Source organism: Podarcis tiliguerta (assembly GCF_965153285.1).
Source record: "Podarcis tiliguerta genome assembly, chromosome: 13".
Lineage (NCBI taxonomy): Eukaryota > Metazoa > Chordata > Lepidosauria > Squamata > Lacertidae > Podarcis > Podarcis tiliguerta.
The window spans coordinates 23962632-23984770 of NC_139546.1; the positions used below are offsets into that span (position 1 = coordinate 23962632).

Consider the following 22139-nt stretch of genomic DNA (forward strand, 5'->3'; position numbering starts at 1 on the left):
GCACACTTTGGAGTAATCATGTATAGGACTGTGCTGTAAGCTAGTTGTACTTTGCTCCCTTTGGAATCAATGGGTCTTAAAATTAAGTCATGACTAGCTTGTTGAATTGATTGCACTGAAGTGCGACTAACTTAATTTGGAGCCAATCCAATGCACTTGTGGAAAATGTGGCTTACAAATAACTGGACTCGACTGGACGACCTCTGAGGCTGCTTCCAACTCTTAAAATTCAGTAACGTTATGAGTCTATGGCAGCTCATTCTGAAAGGCTGAGTGGAGTGTAGGAATGACTGCAGTAATGTGGTTTTTCACTCCACCAGCACAAACTTTGGAGAGGAGAACTGGGAGAAAAACTGAAACAAATTGTTCAAAATTGGCAAAAAGGAGACCTTGTAATTTAAACGCTGAATGGTGACTTTAAAAAAAACAAACGAGCTAATGTTTCTGAAGGTACTAAATGTGCTTCAGATATATTGGCATATTTTAATTGCTTTGGCAGGCCCCACTTAACAAGGAAAGCTCATGGAAATGTCCAATATTCTGTTATACCTGGGACATATTTGATCATTCAGAGTATTTTCAGCATGGGAATTCCTCTATCCATTTTCCTTCATCACCCACTGATCGCCTGTAAAGTGCCATCTCTCCCCTCAATGAATATTCCTTTTCAAAAGGTTCACAAGCAGTGTGAGATGATGATAGCAGCCTGCTGTAAGTAGGGCTGCCAGGTCTGCTGGATTCTGGGCGGAGAAATCTTTCCATCCTTTTCTTCGCTCCTGTTTATAGCGCATCGTATTAAAAAATAAAAATGAAAGCGCTGTCCTCTGATAGTGTAATTACCTGCTTGTGGAGTGAGCAGGCACCTATATTGCTCAGGGTAAACCTTGAAGATGCTATAACATATGAAAGGCAAATATGAAGAAGGATGCCTTCCTTCAGCCTAAGTAACACATGCAGATATATGCTGATGAGAAGAGTACACTGTTGGTCCAGACATTTCAGTGTCTGCAACAAGATGTGATTGCTGTGTCAGGAAGAGCCCTGACAGCTCTGGAGAAGGAAGATGGATGGGGTTGCAGCTTCGGAAGAATTCGCCAACAGGGCTCTGGACACTCTCGTTACAAGATAATTGCCGCACTTTATTGGGCAAATAATTCTTCCTGCTGTTTACAGCCAAACAGAACAATGTCTCTGGGAGAGAGGGGGAGAGATGCTTTGAATTAAAAAGGCAGAATTTGATTTCTAAAAGGAAAGATGTCACAGCTCAAGACTCTCTAAAATGCATGCCCTTTGACCAGAAGACCCTCTCTTGTAATCTCTGTGGTCTATGCAGCTGCATTCGGACTGCACAATAAATAATAATAATAATAATAATAATAATAATAATAATAATAATAATTTTTATTTATACCCCACCCTTCCCGGTTCAAAAACTGGGCTCAGGGTGGCTAACAACAAATTTAAAACACTTAATTGTAAAAGCAGCATAAAATACAGTATAAAAACATGAATAACAATAAAATTCAAAATTCAGAAATCAATTTAGGGGAAATAAGCATTAGGGCTAGCTGGCTGAATTGGTCCTACTTGGGCCAGCGAGGAGGCCAGGGGAGAATCAGCTGTGGGGTCTCAGAGCGGGTAACAATAAACCATGGTTTAGCCCTGGAGTGTATTAAATAGTAATAATGAAAATGGGGAGACTGAGCACATAATGCCTGTGTTTAGATGTCAGGATAAACTATGGGTTTAAACATGCTTTAGCCCAGGAGTATGTGAAACAGAAATAAAGAAAAAGAGGGTATCTGAGCATATACAGGCTGTGTCTGGGCAACACAGTTAACTACGGTGTAGTGTGATGGAAACATGCCTAGCTCCTTTCAGTCTCATGTACTTCCCCTCCTCTTTTAGCATGGCCACAGGGAGAAGTTTGGAATTTTTTGCTTCCATTTCCCATTAACTGAACCCAGCACATTGTGCTTGATCTTAACTATGGTTTGTTTGAAAGAAGCCAACTTCCAACCATGGTTATTGAATCCATCTTTTAAAAAAACAAAACAAAAAAACCCGTAGTCAACATTAACCATATATAGGATTCAGACTAATCCAAAACTTTGCTGAACTGAAATCAGAAGTGAAAGCTTCTGATCTACACCTTGAGGGGCGCATGCAAGTATAGGAAGGAGCCTAGTTAATTCCCATTACAGCAAACTATCATTAACCATGATGTCCAAATACAGCCTCTGTGAGCTCATCACCCTTATCCTTATTGCTATTTCACATGCTCCAGGGCTGGAGTGAAGCCCCAGCTCAAATGAAACCCAAGAATGAAGATTTACGTATTCTGGAGGTGTAACAATTGAAGAAGACGAGGCAATGATGGGTTAAATTATCTTGTTGAACCCTACTTGTATCCCCTGCACTATTTCATCTGACAGAACCACTAATGGATAATCATGAGAGTTTGATTGAATAAATGTGAGCACATGAATGGCAAGCTGATTTCTTTGGAGTGTCATCCGTATGCCACACGAACTGTAGGATAAATCTGAAAAGTTATTAACTCATTTGAGCAATTTGGAAACAAAAAAGAACACCACCCCAGGTCCTTTTTTTCACTGATCCATGGCTCAGTTAATTCTCATTCACAATGAGCTTCCCCCTGAATGCTTTTTTTTTTTTAATGGCCTTTGCAGTAGAGTACCTTCTGCTTTTATGAACAGGGATTAAAAGTGATGGGCTTGTTTAGGAAAAGGAATCAGCAAGCTTTGAAGAAGGCTGGTGGCAGGTCACCTAATACAGCTGACAAATTGGCCTTTAACGCTTAATTAAAAGGGAGGAGGGCACCCAGCATGGCAACACCAAGAGTCGAACATTTACATGCTGCCAGGGTACCTTAGTTCACTTCCAGACAACCTGTTTATTATGTATTATTCATTGTTTGTGGGGAGGTTATACGTCATCACATCAAACATTTTTATCTCCACACTTTCAAGTGCATTTCCCAGTCACTTTCCTTACAGTTAAAAAGAGAGAGGAAAGAAAGTCAGATTTCTCTGAGTAGGCAGGTTCTCCAAGAACACAAAATCATATTTTATTGTACAACCTGAAATTCCCTGGAAGGAGTCTTGGCAGAGCATGGCAGCAGACTTCAGAAACACACAGGCCTTTCTGCTTTTAGAAGGAAAGTTGGTGTTATAAGTTGGACACTGGATGAGGTCAGGGAATGGGTCTGATTCTCCCTCTCTATGGGATCCTTTAAGCTGAAAGGGCTCTGTGCCTTCACAGCCCCTTTGGGGTGATTAAATTGGATTACAGGGGGAAGCACATTGTCCCTTGAAATTTAACCTCCTAAAGAGAACTACTAATTCATGTTCTAAAGGAACCTGGAGGGGGAATTAAGTTTGGTGGATGCAGTGCCCAACCTGGTGATAGTCAGAGTTGTTTCACAGTGGAGCAGACTACCATGAGAAGTGGTGGACTGTCCTTCCTTGGAGGTTTTTAAGCAGACGTTGGCCATCTGTCATGGATGCTTTAGTTGAGATGCCTGCATTGCAGGGGGTTGGACTAGATGACCCTCGGGGTCCCTTCCAATCCTACAATTCTATTATTCACATACCCAAACTGTTGATTTAAGTGCACTGTGTAGACATCTTCTAATAATGAAAGGGTTAAATCTGGATCTGAATCAAATATGCTTTCAGAACTCTTCCTTTCGAAATTTCAAGGTCAAATATTCACCATCTGTTGTGTGATTATTTGAATATTTGCTGGATATATACACTGCTTATGTGCTATCTTTTACAAGCAATGCTTTTTGTTCAGTATTTGATACTTGGCAATATATGACAGTTGACATGTAATGGCAGTTAGTATTTGTCAGTATTTGGTAGCAATCATTGATGATGAAGATGATGATGATGATGATTTTATTTATACCCCACCTATCTGGCTGGGTTTCCCCAGCCACCCTGGGCAGCTGCTCTGGGCACAGAATTGACCTGCACCTCCATGGACATCTGTGAGTCCAAAATGACTCCCAGGCTGTGCACCTGGTCCTTCAGGGGCACAGTTACCCCATTCAGGACGTGGGAGCCCCCCATGCCTGCCCGCCACCTGTTTCCCCAAAACAGTACTTCTGTCTTGTCAGGATTCAACCTCAATCTGTTAGCCGCCATCTATCCTCCAACTGCCTCCAGATACCTACACAGGACTTTCACTGCCTTCACAGGTTCAGATTTGAAGGAGAGGTAGAACTGGATATCATCCGCATACTGGTGAACGCCCAGCCCAAACCCCCAGATGATCTCTCCCAGTGGCTTCATATAGATGTTAAAAAGCATTGGGGAGAGAACAGAGCCCTGAGGCACCCCACAAGTGAGAGCCCAGGGGTCTGAACACTCACCGCCTAACACCACTTTCTGGACATGGCCCAGGAGGAAGGAATGGAACCACTGTATAACAGTGCCCCCAGCTCCCAACTCCTCTAGATGGTCCTGAAGGATGTCATAGGTTGTTGAGAGATCCAGCAGGACCAGAACACAGCTTTTACCTCAGTCCCTGGCCCACCGGAGATCATCGACTAGAGTGACCAAAGCAGTCTCAGTCCCATGATGAGGCCTGAATCCTGATTGGAAGGGATCCAAGTGGTCCGCATCCTCCAAGCATGCCTGGAGTTGTTCAGCGACCACCCGCTCAATCACCTTGCCCAAGAATGGAAGATTTGAGACTGGGTGATAGTTGAACATATTGGCCAGGTCCAAAGATGGTTTTTAAAGAAGCGGTTTAATAACCACTTCTTTAAGCAGGTCTAGGAAGACTCCCTCACAGAGGGAGGCATTCACCACCCCGCGGAGCCTATCGCCCAGCCCTTCCCAGCTCCCTTTTATGGGCCAAGGAACAAGAAGACAGGTGGTCGGTTTCGCTCGTCCAAGCAGCCTGTCCACATCCTCAGAGGTAACAGATTGGAATTGATCCCATGCAACTTGACCAGACAGGACTCTAGCACTCTCCTGCCCTGGCCCCACTACGGTGGAATCAACCTCTTTCTGAATCTGAGCAACTTTATCTGCAAAAAAACTTTGCAAAATCATTGCAGGAGATCTTGGGGTCCTTACAAGATCCCAATGGTGAAGGTGGTTCTGTTAGATTGCGGACCACCTGAAAGACCACCTGCTGTTTTCTGCAGATGCAATAGAGGTGGCAAATAAGGTCCTCTTCTCTGTTGCTATTAGCACGTGGTAGGCTCGACGTTCAGCTCTAACCCATTTTCAGTCTGATTCAGAATGAGTTTTCCTTCACTGGTGTTCTAACCGTCTCAGCGATTGTTTCATCGCCCTCAGCTCTGGGAAAACCATGCAATCAGAGAGGACGCTTCAGAGCCAGACAGCCAATAGTCCTGGTTAACTCTGCATTCCAGTGGAATCTGGTGCTTGTTTTTGCACTTTATATTAAACACATGGCTGCCAGCAAAACTATGGCAAAAGTTAATTTAGCTCTCCCTCATTGATGTCTAGTACAGGAATGGCTAACATTTTCTGCCTTGGGGCCACATCTGATGATTAACCACCCTCTGGGGATCATGGCAGCAGTGGGTGTGGTCAAAGCATATGCACGCATGCACATGCGCGCACACACAATGTATACAGATATACAGACCACATACACATCTAATACATATACAGCTAGGGATGGGGCAGAAATTTGATTCAGTTCGCATTTAAAGGCGAACCTACATCATCTGCACTTTCCCAAGTAGACAAGAACCATCCATTGAAATTCACACTTCTTGAAATTTTGCAGTGCAGTTCTCTGGCCAAGCAATGTGTACAAAAAAAAGCATATACCAAAGTGTGCAGAAAAATGCACATAGTAGTGAAAATAGCATACATTAGAGGAAACTGCTTTGCAAAAATGAGTATATTAAACAAAATTGCATTCAAACAACTGTACATTAGGAAAACAAAGACTAAACACTGATAAATCTTTAAGAGGTTTTTAAAAAAATAAAATTGCAACCTGATGAGGAAATGTGGAAGACTGAATTTAAGATTAGAAATATGAGAAATTGAAAGTGACACATTTGGCTTTCCCTATATTCAGAAAACACTCTCAGCAGCCACATATTTATTGTACCATCTACACTGGCCCATAGTTGTACACAACAAATGCTTATTTAGTTAATTATCTGCTTAAAAATCAATATGTCACTACTGTTGGAATAAATGAACATGAGAAGGGGTTGATTTCATTCATGAGCTGAAAATAACTCAGTGGATGAGCTAATCACAGGTGCAAGGTCAGCCAAGCCAGTTGCTATGTCAAAGGCCGAGTACCCTGACTATATCTGTGATTAATGTATGTCAACTCCGTCAGTTTGTCTGTGAGTTGTCAGTCTGTTGGTATTAATGTATGTCAACTACGTCAGTTTGTCTGTGAGTTGTCAGTCTGTTGGTATAACTTGTCCATGTTACATCTTGAATTACTGCAGTTTATTTGGAGCAATGGAGATACTTTGCACTTGTAAGTATCTGTATATGTCTGTATCTATGTCCAGAACTGTTTTACTGAGCCTTGTCTTCTACCACATTAATTTGGACCTTAAGCTGCTTCCTTGTGGTGAATGGTACTGGGAGCAACTGTGTGGGTATCTCACCTGAAATGCCAAACAACTATCTCAGGTACCATAGGCACGCCATATCTTTAAAGCACATTCTTTCCCTCATAGAATTCTGGGCAATGTAGTTTACCCCTCACAGAGTCACAATCCCCAGCAACCCTTAACGAACTACAGTGCCCAGAATCCTTTGAGGTAAAGAATGTGCCTTGAATGTGCTTCAAAGGTATTGTGGTGCAGCCTCAGTTCAGGTGATATTTCCAAGCTATTTAGTGGCGAGGATGGAGAGAAGAGTTTCTCTTTACTAAGTGGCACAGGAAAATAATTCACTGTGTGGGAAACCTCCAGCCAAGCAATGCATAGTGCTTGTTTAGCAACACTGCCATTAGCTCCTTCCCCCACCCCACCCCATGGGGTACTACTGTGATTAACAGCCCACACTTTTAATCTGCAATTAATCACGGCAATTAAGGCTTTTAGTCCTAGTCCTAAGAGCTTTCTTTTCTTTCTTTCTTTTTAAAAAGATAGTGCTCTGGACTAGTAGAAAAAGTAGAGATAGCACACAGAGAGCACCACATACAAAAATGTGATGCCCACTAAGGCCTCGTCTGCACCAGAGATTTCAAGCAGTATCTTTAAACAGTCATGGCTCTCCCCAAAGAATCCTGGGAACTGTAGTTCATTAAGGGGTGCTGAGGGTTGCTAGGAGACCCCTAGTGCCCTCACAGAGCTACAGGCCTCAGTGTGATTTAACAGTCGACCCGTGTCCCCAGAGAACTCTGAGAATTGAAGCTCTGTGAGGGGAAGAGGAGACTCTCAACAAAGTCCAGCAAACTACAGTTCCCATGGTTCTTTGAGGGAAGCCACGACTGCTTAAATTGGAATAACGCTGCCTTAAATGTACAGGGCAGAGGAGGTCAGCATGTCTTATTACTTGTTGAAGTTTCCATGAGCATTTTAGGTTCTGTGAAGCCTCCTCCTTCTTCATGCCCAGCACTGAAAACAAGTCTACTAGGCTAGCAAGCAAGCAAACAAACAAAAAAGCCGACTTCCACGAGATGGGTTGGGAGAGGAGGGTCAGGTCACCACACTCCCCCCACCCTGTTCTGCATTTCCACACTGGTCATGGAGGAAGAAGAGACTTTCCTGCCTTCTGAGCTAGCATGGAAACAGAGAAGGATGTTGGAGTTGGGACACAACGTTCCGTTCCTCTGCCAGCCCACTCACTCATCTGCATGCAGTTCCTGGTCACAAGTTGTCAACACAAGGCTGCTCCCAGCAACGTAAATCCTCTAAGTCTAAGAAGAATCTTCCTTGCTCCCACATGAACCTGCCTGAATGATAAGGCCATCTTTCTGAAGTTCTTCCATGGATGGGTTGGCCAGGTTGTGAGTCAAAGAAAGCACTGGGCTTAAATCTTAAATTGAGGCTCATACAACAAAACAATAATATTTAGAATATACTGGACCCCCTTGTTGGAGACGCAATAGGGATAATGCTTCTTTAAAACGTATGTTTTTCCATTGTCCTATAGTGAAAGGTTTTTGGCAGAAAGTAACTGATACCATCAACAGAACTGTACGGAACAACCTTACATTTACCGAGCAAAAATCTCCTCTTGAATTATATACCCAGCACATGGAACCTTACAAAAGGGCAGTATAAGTGGACTCTCCATACACTTACCACAGCAAAAAGACTGATACCGATAAAATGGAAAAATAAAAAAGACTTATACAAACTCGCAACATATGAACAACTTGCATATACAGTAAATGCAGACTTGCCATGGACTAATTCAATGATATTTGGAATCCATTCTTACAAATACTGTAACAGGTTAAGATCTGGTGAAGTACAATAATAACCTTGTAAAATATACAGTTTTGGGACCCTCCCTTTATTTTCCCTTCTACGCGGGCTGTTTCTCTTTCTCTCTTTTTAATTTAAGTCTCACCATGTTTAGTGCACATATAATTATGTAATTTTTGAACTTTCAATAAAGATGTTAAGAAAGAAGAAGAAAGCATTGGGCTGCCTTTAATATACAGAGGAAGAGGTGGGTTTGGGCTATTGTATCTTACAAGTGCAGGTCAGTAGACAAAGTTATTTAGGTGCTTGAGTTTACATCAGCCTAGAGCAGAGCCCTTCAAAATCAGTCAGTGGCTTCTACATATTTGAGGGAACACCCCAGTTTTCCAATGGGACATGAGTTTGCAAAGTGATTCACTTTTTAAAAAACAATTGGAACAAAACTGTGATCTTCCTGGATGTTGTTGGGAGTTGAGTTCACAGAAAGACGGAGGGAGGCCTCAGGAAATCACAAATCAGGAAGAGTGCAGCCCTCTCCATATGTATATTACATGCATGAAGGGTCACATGACTGAGTTAGCCCCACTTGCAACATAGACTCATAGAACTGCAATGCAGGAAGGACAGCTAAAGCGACCCTGACAGATGGTCATCCAAACTCTGTTTAAAACCCTCTGATGAAGAAGAGCCCCATCACACCCTTGATTTGAGTGTGGACATGGAGCTTCTAGGCATGAATAGCTGATCCTGTGCATATAGCTCCTTTTCAAATGCCTGCACTCACTGAGCAGATACCCCATGGCAGCCGTCTGATACCAGGGGTAGGGCCAGACTCCCAGTCCCCAACCCCTAGGCACCACGTAAACCCCATTCAGGTGCATAACACAACACGCGGGCATGTGTGAGTCTGTGGTTGAGAGCAGCTGCAAGACTTGTTCCTGTGTCAGTTTAAAACAACTCTGCCCACCCACCCAGTAAAATGGAGGACAGAGGCAAAAAAGGGGATTAACTCGACTCCCAAATAGAAAGAAATGCCTCAGAAGCATGTGTAAATATATAACTGTGGGCGAGACTCAAAGAAGCACACCCTATGGGGGAAAACAAGGGAACGTTGCATTCAGAAGCAAAAATGTTAAATCGTTTTTCACTATGGCAGTGCAGACACCATTTAAGCATCTCGCTCGCCTTGTAAGCAAGCTGTAACTGTTCAGAAATCTCCAGGAAGAATGAGGGGGAGGCAAATAACTTGTTTTTGCCCTGTTAATCATTCCCTCCTCCACCACAACATTTCATCTCTCTTTCCACTACTGCTGGAAGATAATTTCTTTCACAGAAGAGGTCACTGTTTCTAAGCTGCATGCCAGCATCAGAGAGAGAAAGAGAGAAGTAAAAAGAGATACATGGTGTCTGCTGTTCTTTTCTCTTCCCCTCTCCCCAAAATCCTAGCCCTTAATTACCAACTCAAGGATCAAGAGGGAAAGAGCTTGGGCCAGATGATCTCAGTGCACTTACCTCTTCCTCACTTTGTAAACTGTTTAGGAACCTATTTTGGCATTAAGCAGTATATAAACATACTATCATTGCTCCTGGTACTGCTAATAATATTGCTCCAAACAGAAAATGGTATCTGGGGAAAGGTTCTAAAAAGTCCAGGTACCACTTTTTCTTATAATCTCAGTGGTTCAGACCATATGCAAGTCAGATTTCTTGCTACTGTTCCTTTATGACATACACTAACAGTCCCCACCCCAATCAATGTAGAAGTGTATACATGTCCAGCTTCCAGATTTTTCTAATAATCTGACGTCTTGGGCTGTGTTTGTCCAAAATTGCAGATCTGCAACATGGAAGCATAATGGGCCAGCAAGCCTTTCTCTCACACAGAAACAAACACACGCACAATCAGCTACAGGACTGCACAAATGATGACTTGGGATGAGTTGCTGATGGCTCCTTAATGGTGCTAATGGCAGGGAAATTATTGGAGATATTTCTGAAATATTCTGAACCAGAGAGCTACCAGAAGATGACTCCCACTGATGGAGAGAATGAAGCTGATGGGAAAGTCTTTGTGTGAGAGGTAACTAAAGAAGCATTTTTCTGACGTTGGAAAGTGACTCCAGACTGAAGAGGAGAGGCAGTGTGAGCTAAATGATAAAAGCAACTTAGGGAAGAATGACTCTGGGGATCTGAAAGCATTCGGGTGGCCAGGTGTTGTCCTCTGCAGAGGATAAAGGTAAAGGTACCCCTGACCATTAGGTCCAGTCACGGATGACTTTGGGGTTGCGGCGCTCATCCCTCTCTATAGGCCGAGGGAGCTGGCATTTGTCCGCAGACAGCTTCCAGGTCATGTGGCCAGCATGACTAAGCTGCTTCTGGTGAACCAGAGCAGCGCACAGAAATGCCGTTTACCTTCCTGCTGGAGTGGTACCTATTTATCTACTTGCACTTTGATGTGCTTTCGAACTGCTGGGTTGGCAGGAGCTGGGACCCAGCAACGGGAGCTCACCCTGTCGCGGGGATTCAAACTGCATCTCTTGCAGAGGATAGCCCCTCTGTTTGAACGGCTGTCCAGCCAATATATGGTTTAAAGGTTAAAATAAAACCCTAAACAGAGAGAGAGGGAGGGGCTTTCAAGTTGTCCTTCAACAGTCAGCACTTGGACACTGAACAGTAGTACAATCTTATGCATCTTTACCCAGAAAGTAGTCCCACTGAGGCCAGTGGAGCTTACAGTACTTCCAAGTAATTGTGCATTGAATTGCAGGCTTATCCAAATAACCCCGTAAGTCTCTAGTGATCTCTTCTTCCAAGGGAGGCTAATTCCTGGTAACTTCTCATCATTCACAGTGCCTGTATAGGACCATCTGTTGTAACTCTGTACATGAGCTTTAAAAGCTATATTTCCTTGTACATTGACAGTCTGATCCTATGCATATTCACATCAAAGTTAAGTTTTGATTTCTTTGGTGCTCACTTGCTTGCACTAGTGACTGGTGCTTCCTGGGTAGGGTAGGGAGGAAGGCAGAGAGGTCAACAGTAGTTGGATCCAGAGCCAACAAGAGGCAGAACCAACTAATTCTAGTTTGGTCCCCATTCTTCTCCCTGCTGAGTTATACAAAGGCAACATCAAAACTAAAGAGGAGGCAGTTGACAGACAGGGCTGCCTGCTGGACTCGTTGTAAATAAGAAAGCAGACAGGTGGGAGCAGGCTGAGAGTAGGCAGAGGTTGGTGGGGCAGTGCCCCATTTGCCCCAGTGGGGCAGCATCCAATGCTTGCCATAGTTTCCAAGACATGTGTCTTTTGGGGCCATGCTCCCATGCGCGTCAACGGACCCATGCAAGAGCACAGTGCAAAAAAATGTCTTTTGGGGCTGCAATCTCCCAATTAAATTGGGAAAGTTTAGGAGTTTGGCTTGCTAGCCCATATGTTTGGGCTAAACAGCTGTCCAAGAATGAGGACAGTTTTGATTACTCAAGACAGGCTTATTGTCACTGTGCTATGCAAAGTGCACACTTCTAGTTCGCCCCACCCAAATCAAACATTCCACCAGGATGAAAGAACACAACACACCAATACACAATCTCAAATGATACACATGTCTCTCAATAAACCATTGATCTTGTTTAACCCACACTGAAAATCTCCTACAACCCGAGTGCTGTCTTGTGGTACCATTGACTGCCCACAGACTAAAATTACCTCAGAACGGCTCATTATACATCCCCTAGCCTGTCTTTTGGTGACAATTCTCTCTGCACACATGCAGAGACAGTTCTTGAGAGGGCACTATCCATCATGATGCAAGTACTACAAGTGAGCCCAAGCCGTAGTTCAGTGGTAGGCAAGGGGGTGTTCAGTGGTAGGCAAGGGTTATGGAGGGACTACAACTCTCATCAACCCCTACTGGCTGATGGGAGTTGTAGTCCAAAATGTCTGAAGGGCGTTAAGTTGGCAAAAGCTGGTGTACACGAACAACTGAGAAGCAGGGTTTCTGATAGATGCTGGCTTCTTTCCATATACAGAGGTACCTCTGGTTACATATGCTTCAGGTTACATGCGCTTCAGGTTACAGACTCCACTAACCCAGAAATAGTACCTCAGGTTAAGAACTTTACTTCAGGATAAGAACAGAAATCGTGCTCCAGCGGCATGGCAGCAGCAGCAGGAGGCCCCATTAGCTAAAGTGGTGCTTCAGGTTAAGAACAGATTCATGTTAATAACGGACCTCCAGAACGAATTAAGTACTTAACCCGAGGTACCACTGTAATCAGTAATCCTGCTATGTATATATGTAGGCTCTGGGCATTTCTTAAGTCCACACCCACCCATAACATATAGAAATGTCGTCCTGTCTGCTCTTATATTAAAAGTGATGATGCATTTCTGTTCCCAGTTTCACATATGTTTGGATACTACCTATGGAAGACAAGAGTTCTGATGTTTATTGACGAAGACACTGTACTGTTCTCCTCGGCTTTCCAGAGCAATTCTGGGCATCTGCTTTTGCCTCCAGAGTCCCACCCTCAGAAGTCAGGCAGCAGAACGACTGTGAGGCGCGAGCCTTCCTGAGGTAATTTTGCTAACAAGCAGACAGCTGGTGGCATTTTCTTAACTGTGCCTTGAACAATTTGGAACAGGTTAGCGTTAACTGTGTTATGAGAGACCACTCAATATATGTTTAAGTGAGAAGAAGGGATTTGGGAGGGAAGCGGTAGGTTGATGTTATTTGTAAAGATTTAGTATGTGGCGCTCAGCTCTCAACTGTGGCTCCTAGTAGCTGACAGTTGCCACACCCTGGGAAAGCATGTTCTCAATAAAGGAGAGCACGTGTTGCGGATGGGGCCAGACAAAGCACCCAGGGTTACCAGGCAGGCTAGTTTCAAAGGGTTGAAACTGGATTGGCGGTTGGTGTTACTGGGGTAAATTTGATGTTGCAAATTTAGGGGTGGGATCAGAGCTTATTTAAGCAAGGTGCACAGCGTTTCTCTTTCTCTTTCGCTGTGGGCACCGGATCACCCGCCCGCCCTCCCTTGATTGGGCTTGCGCTTTGACCTTGCTATGCCTGTCTAGGGGTCGCCTGCATTGGTGCGGGGGCCTGGTAGGAATTTACCTTTTGGCTGATTAGTGTGTGCCAATTGGGTTTTGCCTACTGCGTAGCAAATCGTCACAACTTGTAAGGTTGGCGGTTAGGCATTGGTTAAAATTGGTTGGTGGAGGGGTGTGGATTGGCTGTGCCTGCCCCTCCAATGCTGCTGCTGCATGGGAATTCTGTTAAAGGAATTCAGGGGCTTACCATCCCCCTCGTCCAAACCCTTGGTGCAGGGTGCGGGCCGAGTAAGCTCCTGGGAGCAGGCAGGGATGGTACTGAGGGTCTGTGGCGCAGCTCCAGTAATCCCTGGGTCCTATTCCTCCACACTGGCTCCCGCCGGAGTCCGGGAGTCAGTGCTGTCCCCAAGGCGGGGGGACAGCTAGTCATAACCAATGCCTAAGCAACCACTCACAATTTGTATGATAATAAAGTTGTGGCCAAAATTATGCCAAAAACCTTAAACAAAAATAATGTGTGAAGTGTGAGTTATTGGGTTAGGGTGTTTTGGGGGACCTCAGCATGCAAATGACTTTATAGGATCCAGAGTCCATCAACATCTGAATGGCAACAGCCAGGTTCTCCATCCCTGGTCTAAAGTTATAGGGATTTATAATCACTGGATGTAGTTGCTTCATTTACCTGCAAATCACCATGACTCTAAAACAACTGTAAATCTTTTAGACTTCCCTTCTCCCCTGCATTAAGATGGGATAGCCCGGTAATTCGCAACCCGCTGCCATTATTACACTAGCCTGTGAGGGATATTCAGTACCCATCCGGGAGGCAAAAGCCACTGTAGTTTTTTTGAACATGGAAAGCAGAGATGTGGCTCTGCTGTGCTCTGCTTGTTCGAGAGATGTTAGCTTCAGAGCATTTTTGAATTGTCAGTTTTCTTCCGACAAGGGAAAGGGCACTGGAGATTTACGGTAGTTTTGTAAAAAGAAAATAATAAATCAATTTGCTCGTAAGTTCCAGCTTGCCAGTGAATGAGAGGCAAACAGCAACCAGAACAAGCAATGTCAGTACTAAAGGAGACTGACCTCAGGGCACAGAGTCTATCCGCAGTTGACTTTCCATGAATCATTAAGGTCAGCAGAGTGGGAAGACAGGTGTTTCAAAATCTGTTTTACTGGCAGATTTGTGGGGTTTTCCCCCCTTGTACTAGTGCGTTTCATAGAACCATAGAATTGTGGCGTTTGGAAGGGACCCTGAGGATCATCTAGTCCAACCCCCTGCAATGCAGGAATCTGCAACTGTCCCATATGGGGAACGAACCCGCAACCTTGATTTTATCAGCACTATGCTCTAACCAACTGAGCTATCCAGTTGTTCTATCTTGGCATAGCGAATTTGACAATGCCCATTGCATACCGGCTTGGTTTCCATAAGGATGAAGGGCAGTTTAAATATATTTTATGCAATAAATTAATAAAGATAGGGAGATTGAACCCCTGCGGGAGAATCCGCTACTACGTTCTTGGCCAGCTCTCATTCCTCTCCATTAGACTTCCACAGAGAACTTTGCAGCCGATTTTGCTCACATGCAGGAGAGGGGCCGTACTTTGACATTTCTTCCTCAAGACAAAAAAAATGTAGCAGGTTAACTCCAAATTCTACAAACAAGAAAGCTACAGCTCAAGCATTTCTTTTAGAAACTATAGCTGTGGCCCTCCAGATATCTTAATTCTATTTATTAAATTTATATCCCCTCCTTGCTCCCAAAGGAGCCCCAAAGTGGCAAAAACCACATTGTTGGACTCCAACTCCCATCAGCCAGTGGTCAGAAATGCTGGGAACTGGAGTCCATCATCTGTATTTCACCCCCCCTTTCATTTCATTTACCTTACACAGCACCACACTTAAGTATGTGTGCATATGTGAAAACCAGTATCTCACTAAAATCAGCATCTTGTGCTGTCAGCCACGAATAAAATCCATTCAGTGGACTTAGGGAAGCCATTTTTTTTTTGTTAGCCTCAGCCCCCTGAATCTGCCGCATTTGTAAATACTGGTCTACCTATCAGAGATGTGGTAAGGACTTCTGAGATAATGCGTGCAAAGAATGTGAACATTCCTATGTTTCTGTTATAATACCTTCCCTTGAAAATGCCCCAGTCCCTATTCCCAAACATGATCCACATCCAGTTTTAAAAAGCTGGGTTGTTGGGTTTGTGTGTGTGTGTGTGTGTGTGTGTGCGCGCGCAAATAATAGCCATACACATATGTGATGAGTGATTTTGATGCACCGGTGCACCATTGGCTAATTTCTGGTGGGCTATCTAATGCCTGCTGTTTGCGGGTATTCTTGCAAATAATTCTGGATTTTGCTCTGATATGATAAGGAAAGTGCTTCCTACGTTCTTAAGCCAGGGTAAACACTTGGGATCACTTAATACAGATGAGGGACTTGGGTGGCGCTGTGGTGTAAACCACTGAGTCTCTTGGGCAGGCACCCCAAACTCGGCCCTCCAAATGTTTTGGGACTACAACTCCCACCATCCCTAGCTAACAGGACAGTGGTCAGGGATGATGGGAATTGTAGTCCTAAAACATCGGGAGGGCTGGGTTTGGGGATGCCTGCTCTTGGCCTTGCCGATTGGAAAGTTGGCAATTCAAATCCCCACCACAGGGTGAGCTCCCATTGCTCTGTCCAAGCTCCTGCCAACGTAGCAGTTCGAAAGCATGCCAATGCAAGTAGATAAATAGATACTGTGGTGGTGGGAAGGTAAACGGCATTTCTGTGTGCTCTGCTGTCCATCACGGTGTTCCGTTGTGCCAGAAGTGGTTTAGTCATACTGGCCACATGACCCGGAAAGCTGTCTGTGGACAAACGCCGACTCCCTTGGCCTGAAAGCGAGATGAGCGCTGCAACCCCATACTCATCTTTGACTGGACTTAACCGTCCAGGGGTCCTTTATCTTTTTACCTTTTACTTAATACAAATAAACTAGTAAGAGGTCTTGACTATGTATTGTTCTTTTGCAAACATAAAGCACATTGGTGGAACACAGGGGTAATTCTATTCTTTTTTATAAAAAAAACAAACGTGACCGCACAAGACCTGAAGTCAACTCATGGCTTCTTCAGGCACTTTGCCAATTTCCTTTGCCAAGGGGGCCTGCAAACTATAATCATCCTCTCACATATTCATGCTTTCGACAGCATCGGATGGGCTCGAAGTTCTCCTCAGAAAAGGGTATCTTTCCCAAGGTGTAAAAATAACTGCCATTGTTGATTTGCATTCATTAATTCCTGTCTGAATTCAGAATGAATATATGTTGGGGGGAATTATGCCAACTATATTTGCTCAAAGGAATAATGGATGTGTGTGGATTATGCACACCACAAAATGCATTAATTCGTCTGTGGAAATTGGGAGCTGCCTGCTGCTTTCATCTTGAGGAAGGAGAGAGGTGCTGGGGCTTCGGTCTGCTTGAAAGCCATACCTCTGACCTGGATGATGTCGCCACTAAACCACAGAAGTATCAGGGCACATCAAAGACCATGGTTACTCAGAGGGAGAGAGAGACACTCTGCACATTGTTAATTCATATGTTCCAGAACTGAGATATGGCATGGGGGGGAAATGTGTTCAAAGGCACAAATTATATTTTGGAACCCACCTATAACTCTCTATGTTACCAAAGCAATGAGGTGACATTTCCTATGACTTCATCCCATGACTTCACAGGAATGTTTGGGGGCTCCATCCATGTTTGTGGAGCCTATTATACTTCATCCAAACAAGGAGGACACCATTCACACATGCTTACATCACTGTGGGATCCACTTCCCCAACAGTCTTCTTGTGCTGTTACAATATATGTATGAATACCAGCAATCACATAGCCAGAGCCAAATATTTGGGTCCTTTCTGCCCAATTGTGTCTCAGCCAAGAAAGTGCCTGACAATCAAGTGGAAAGAACCCATGGGATCTGCCCTGCCCGTGCTGCTCCAGATTCCAGATGTTAATACAGTGGCAGGACCCAGGCCAGTGTTTGAAAAGCTGTTGGCCTCTGGAACCTAGGTTACGGGCACCACAACACAATGTCTAGTCGCATTATTTCCCCTCTTCCCCCCAATTCTGCCATACTTTCTATTTATATTTTTGAAACACATGAACTAACACACAGTTCACATCAGTGACACATTGTCAATATCACATTTTTAATAGCAATTCTTAATTGGACACCACAAGCGTAAATGGGGCTTGGCCCCTGCAATCGTGGCCAAAACCATAAGTCAATTGAATAATTGATATTTACAAAGGCTGACATTATTATTTTATTTTAATTACAGTGGTACCTTGGTTCTCAAACATAATCCATTCTGGAAGACCGTTTGAGTTCCAAAACATTCGCAAACCGAGGTGCAAAGGGCTGTCTGCAAATTCAATTGAGAAAATGTAAAAACACGCAGTGGAAGCCATTTGACTTCTGAGGCATGTTCGAAAACGGAAGCATTTACTTCTGGGTTTTCTGAAATGTTTGTCAACGGAGACGTTCTAGAACCAAGGTACCACTGTATAATAATTATATTATATTATTATTTTATTTTATTGTTATGTAAAGTGTTGTGCTAGATTTGAACTCACATGCTTTTGGGGGGTGGGGAGGCAAAGCAGAAAGGGAAGGGAGCAGCCAGCTATCTCACTTGCATGCAGGGCATAGAAGCATTTCTCCTCCTGCGCCCTCAGTGGTCAGTGGTGGCAATTTTCTTCTGGAGTCTCAAATCACCACATGTGGTGCCAAGACTTCTCAAAGTGCTTGCAATCTGCCAATCCCCGGTTGCAAAATGTACCTGGTGCCTGGCTAACTTCGAACCATGCCCAGGACACATTATTTTCTGGAGAAATGTGTGTTCTTGAGCATGGGTGTGGGGAAAATACTGCAGAAGAGCATAAGAAGACAAGAAGACAGAGGAGGTGGAAGATGGGCATTGCGGCTACTAGCATGCCTCATCTGAACTTCAGAGCATGGGAAGTCACCCAAAGATATAAAAATTGTTTTTTTGAATTGTATTATGATTTGGAATATTTTTAATGTGGTTTTATTGGATTGTTAAAATGGAAAATTTAATAATTTTTATTTATTTATTTTTTTTAAAGAGGAGGTGGAACATGGGCATTGTGGCTACTAGCATGCCTCATCTGCAATTTGTGTCCCGTATTTATTCCACAATTATTATTGTCCTCCACTACTACGACCATCACCAGGGAAACATGAATGTGTTTGAGAGATGGAGAGATCCTTTTCCTGCAGTAAAGTTATACCTAATCACATAGCAGAAACGTGCTCCAATCTCAGCAGTGGTGTTCTGTTTTAAGCTTACAGTATCTGACACGAATGCCCTTTTGTTTTCCTTTTGTGAAAACTATTGGTTTGATTTCAATTCAGACTTTGCATTTTTAACATAGCTTGTGACGGTGCCTCACACCAAAACTACAAGTGAGCTTAAATGCACAGTTGCAGCCAGCAATGGCAATGATTTGTCCACTTCCCTGCCCACCCTGCTTTCCATAATGCCTAAGACAATTTCCCTGTAACTGGATGTCACAGTGTCATGCATTTTCCCACTAATGATGTGGGATGGGGAAACCACAACACCACCGTGTCATGACATGGGTAAGCTGTCCTAGACATTACAGAGTGTGGAATAAAATACAAGGCTCCTGTTTTGAACACTTTGCACCCGACTGACCAGCCTATTAAGGCATACCGTCAGCCCATGCCTGGTGCCAGCAGTCAACTATATCAGTCACTGGCCAGGGCCCCCAAGAATTTGGAAGGGTCCCTCACTGGCCTGAACCAGTCATGCTGCCACTCCCCACCCTCCCCACTGATCCAACCCCCAGGTGCTTTTCAACAGTCGGCAGTGCACCTTGTGATCTATTTGTGGCAAACAGAGGATTGCGGCAGGGCCAATGCCGGATTTTGCAGGGACCTTGGCAAAGGTCTGGTGATGGGGCCCCCCACTTCCCCTAAATCCCACCAGCACCACCAGGTCAGAGTCCAGTTTCACTTGTGGCAATGGCAGCCGCAGATTTCTCTGCCACTGTTTTTGCTCTCAACAAGGATGTTCTTCAGCTCTGGATGGAGTAGCAGCACTTTTGAAGAGGAGCCACACTCCTCTCCCAACAGCCCTTTTAAGTCGTCAAAAATGTAATGCTCCAGCCTATAGAATGGGTCACAGGAGCCGACTCCTAGGGGCCAAGGTCCCTTCGGGCCCCTTCCCAATAAAATATTTGAGAAGGCTGCCCCCCCCCCCATTGATGGGCATTGCCATTCAAATGGTGTATTGTGATCGAATACACAGGGCTGGGCTTACCTACCCCCCCCCCATATTTTATTCAAGTTGGCACCCCTGATTTGTATTTCATTGATCTGTAGTCTAAAACATGAAAATTTCATAGATCTGTGAGCTGCCAGGGCACTCCATTTGGGGTAACTTACAATGGCAGGCGACCATCATAGAAGGCAGTGAAGCTTATCTCCCATTCAAAAGTGCCTCTGCCCTGGGTTTGGCGTTGAGGCAGGGAGCACCACAACAGCGGCAGCAGCAAAAGCACAGAGGTGCTGTCACCATCACAAGCAGGGTTGGAGCCTGCCCTTCATTGTGTGTGCAAGTGTTGGGTTGTGGGGTGGGGGCACCCTGCCAAGGGTCCTCCCAAGCCTGACACCAGTCCTGCTCTAGTCCTCCTCATGCCGCAAGCAGAGAGCTGTTGAACTGCCCAAAGCTGCTCTCAGAGCAAATAATTTCGTAGAATGCACTGAGTCAAGCTACTTGCTACAGGGGAAGGCTTCGAAAATTGGGACTACCAGTCAATGACCTGGGGGGGGGGGGGGGGCTGTTCCGAGGTGTATAAAAATATAATATTCAAATCGTCAACACAAACAAAAGCCAGCTAGGGAGCCTTTGCAAATGCGTAGTGTTTTGTTTTTTTAATTGGGTACAATCCGTCCCGATATTTCTGAAGAGTTGCACAACCTCGCATCCCATTATTCCAGCACCACCCATGTCACATGGAATGCTAAGCAGAGCAGTGGCTCTCACGTTCTTTGCTGAAAGTCTATCAGGGATTTCTCAATGGGAAACTCAATAATGGTAGCTCAGTTTTCATAGAATCATAGCATTGTAGAGTTGGAAGGGACCCTAAGGGCCATCTAGTCCAACCCCCTGCTTTGCTGAAGGGCAGCTTGCCCACCAATGCCAATTTTCCCATCGACATACAACCAGCAGGCAGACCCTTAGTTCACCACTTATGAACAGTCTCTGGCCCAACAAACCATGGCAAGGCTCACCTGGCCAGACTATGAATCGCTAGAATGTGCCCCAAAATCCTCTGCAGTGTGTAGTGGTCATAAAACAGATACTTAAGAACAGCTCCCACCGGCTTTCCACAGTTGCCAGGCCTCCAGTGCTCCAGCAGGGTTCATGGTTAACACCTCTTAAAAAAAAAAAACCCAGGCTAGCCACTGTTTCAATTTCCCACAATGCTCTGGAGTCCTATTATGTCTGGGGCATTATGGGAAATTAACAGAGCAGCTGTATGGAACTGCCCGGCGCTGCTCAGAGTACTGCGGCTGCCTCCTCTGTTGGAAACAAGGTTCCACCAGAGTCCCCCCCACCCCACCCACACAAACTTGCGCTTAAGGGCTCCTTGGAAGCTGTGTGGAAGAAAAAAGGCATTTCCTGAAGGTCAAAATTCTGAAAGACACCAGGTTAGAGTACAAAGTAATATTGCTGGTTTCCTAATACAGTATGTGAATCTTCAGTTTGCCGTGGATTTTTGCCTTTCCTGAAATGCTACACAGATTTCTTGGTCTGTGTGGAACAAAACTACACACTCACAGAGAGAGAGAGAGAGAGAGAGAGAGAGAGAGCTATCAGTTGCCCTGATAGCTTCAACTACACTTCCTTCCTTGTAATCAGGGACATTGCATGTTTAGCGGTGCTAGGCGGAGATTCTAATCTGTGTTAGGGATCATTAAGTAATGGAGCAGTTATCACAGATTAATTAACCAGGATTTATTTATTTATTTATTTAAAAGATCCCATCACCAACAGCACTCCGCTCCTCAGCCTGCTTACTCCATGGGTTACTCAGAGGCTGGGGTTACTTGCTCACACGCAAGCAAGCAAGCTGGCCAGGGAGTCTTGGACTCGAAAGCTGGGCTGGCGTTTTTTGAGGCGCTCCAGCAGAGAGGCAAAAAAAGCCGGGTGGGGGGGGGGGCAGTGATGGAAGAGGAGGAAGAGGCTCTGCTCCCGGCTTCACACAATAAAACACACAAACACAGGCTCCGTACCCACAGATGGGTGGTGTGAATCCAGGAGAAAGGGGAGGGGAAATTTAAAAAGAGAGGGTGGCGAGACTCCCCCTCTTTCCCCAGTCTCCACTGCCCATACTGGATCAGAGCACCCCTAACTCACCCCCGGTTTCGCTGCCCACCCCGGGGTTGGAAGGCTGAATGAGGAAGAGAAGGGGCAGGAAGAAGAGGAGAAGGAAGAGGGGATCTTATCTCTCTCCCACCCCCCACCCCACCCCACTCACATTTGCCAGTCTGGTGTGTGTATATCCCCACTCTTTCCTCTAACCCCCTTCACTTCAACGCCGCCAACC

At 44.8% G+C, this 22139-nt stretch overlaps 1 protein-coding gene across 2 annotated transcripts in view; it reads right to left on the reverse strand.

The window, feature by feature from the left end:
• LOC310661974 (corticotropin-releasing factor receptor 1) overlaps positions 1-22139 on the reverse strand; it is a 64923-nt gene that overhangs the window by 42560 nt on the left and 224 nt on the right. The gene's annotated exons all lie outside the window — the stretch shown is intronic.